This window comes from Otolemur garnettii, unplaced genomic scaffold (assembly GCF_000181295.1).
Source record: "Otolemur garnettii isolate 467f Iridium unplaced genomic scaffold, OtoGar3 scaffold00244, whole genome shotgun sequence".
NCBI classification, from domain to species: domain Eukaryota; kingdom Metazoa; phylum Chordata; class Mammalia; order Primates; family Galagidae; genus Otolemur; species Otolemur garnettii.
The window spans coordinates 1,630,943-1,633,129 of NW_003852639.1; the positions used below are offsets into that span (position 1 = coordinate 1,630,943).

The window sequence follows — 2,187 nt, forward strand, 5'->3', positions numbered from 1 at the left end:
GGGATTCGAACCCACCACCTTAGGTGTATGTGGCTGGTGCCTTAGCCACTTGAGCCACAGGCGCCGAGCCGGGACAACACCTTCTTAAAATGACTCACTGGAGTGTAACCTTTGTAAACAAGGACAGGCAGAACAGAAAAAAACAGAATTTCAACTTGAAAAGAGCACAAGAAGAGCCTGATACACTACGTGCTTTCTCCTAAAGGCAGAGGGAAAAGGGATAATTGGTGGCATAAATAAAAGAGCCCTCACAGTAAAGTCAAAGAACCTCTAAAGGAAATAAAGAACATGACTAAAACATATAAGCAAAGCCTTAACTGCAATTTTTTGCAGATCTACTGTCCAGAACTAGCCTGTGACAGAGCTACTTGCAATTAAACACAAAACCAGGAAAAGGAAGCAAAAGGGAAAATATGAGGAGGAAAACCAGAGGCCAAACACCAAGGACAATCTAACCTGCCTAACAGGCAAACCACTCTGACTGCTCTAGGGAGGTGAGGAAAATACTCAAATCTTCAACTCAGAGAAGGTGATGGTAGCACAGACTCATATTTATATCCCACACTCTTCTTTTCTTTCTCTTCCCTTTGTGCCACTCAGAAGGGCCCATCCCTGGGGCTGCAGACGAAGCAGTTACAACATCTTGTCAAGTCCATCCTTTTATTGTTAAAAGATGTCCATGCTAGGGGACAAATCCTACAATGAGTGTACAAGTGAAAGAGCAGCAAATAAGGGTGCAAAAGAGAAAATTCTCCCAAGTTTTCTTACTATTATTTCAGGTCCCTCCCTTCATCACTCATAATCTCTTCTAATGGGATAGAAATGTAATATTAACTATTGCAATTTTAGTTGGAAAATTGTAATCTGCTGTTAGGAAATCAACATTCTTTTTTTTTTTTTTTTTGGGCTGGGGCTGGGTTTGAACCTGCCACCTCTGGCATATGGGCTGGTGCCCTACTCCTTTGAGCCACAGGCACTGCCCGAGGAAATCAACATTCTAACTGCCTCAATTAGAAAACAATTTGCTTAGGGGAAAATAGTAACTTTAAAAAAGATAATCAGCTTTGTGTTGGGGTCCAGGTCAGAGATGTGAGCAGTAAGCTCAGTGTAATAGGCCTCAGAGAGCCCTGCCCATCAGTCACACAGATCATGCAGCGTTAGCTTCAGCTCATTAGAAAGCAGGCGGTTTCGCTCAAGTTGGCTGTAGAGACGCTCTGCAGCAGCAATGGAGAGGAGAGAAAACAAGAGGAGAGGAAAAAGAGGAGGAGAAAGAGAGAAAGGTAAAGTTAGTAGAGAACTGGAAGTAAATTTTGAGTCTTTCAACTAGCTGGTGTACATAAATAACATGCATCTGTAAGGCAGGATGGGTACAAGGAGGATTCAGACAGAGGGCAGTAAGAGTTAGTCGGTTGGTGGAAAGACCAAGGGAGGAATAAAAAAAGAAATTCAGACCGACAAGTTGGTAGGACATTTTAAAGGAGGAAAAAAACACCTCCTTCACAGTATTTATTCCCTGGATTGAGAAACTAAGACAAAAGAAATGGGCAAAGGAAGGAATATAGTTGGCTTAGAAGAAATGCATTCACAATAATCAGGGCTTGAAAGGAACCAGAATGAACAACTGAACATTTTTCCATTAGAGCATTTAACACAGCATTATGAATGGGAGACTGGGATAAACATTCACTCAGCTCTCCACTTCCTAATACTTCTTGTTGTAGGTACTGTGTGCCAGACCCCTCTTAGTTGCCTATCCAATAAATATGAAATTTCCCCATCTTCTCTAAAAGAATCTCAAACCTGTTAGGCTCTAGAGCAGCGGTTCTCAACCTGTGGGTCGTGACGCCTTTGGGGGTCGAATAACCCTTTCACAGGGATCACCTAAGTCCATTCTGTATATCAGATATTTACATTACGATTCATAACAGTAGCAAAATTACAGTTATGAAGTAGCAATGAAAATAATCCTATGGGTGGGGGCCACCACAACATGAGGAAGTACATTAAAGGGTTGTGGCGTTAGGAAGGTTGAGAACCATTGTTCAAGAGTGTGCCTAAACCCAGAGAAGAGGAATGACTGGCATAAGCCAATCAAGACATCCTGTTCTGGCTCGGCGCCTGTGGCTCAAGTGGCTAAGGTGCCAGCCACATACACCTAAGGTGGCGGGTTCGAATCCAGCCCAGGCC

General features: G+C 43.0%; 1 protein-coding gene across 1 annotated transcript in view; it reads right to left on the reverse strand.

Moving 5' to 3' along the window:
- TPM3 (tropomyosin 3) overlaps nt 1–2,187 on the reverse strand; it is a 40,548-nt gene that overhangs the window by 1,212 nt on the left and 37,149 nt on the right. The gene's annotated exons all lie outside the window — the stretch shown is intronic.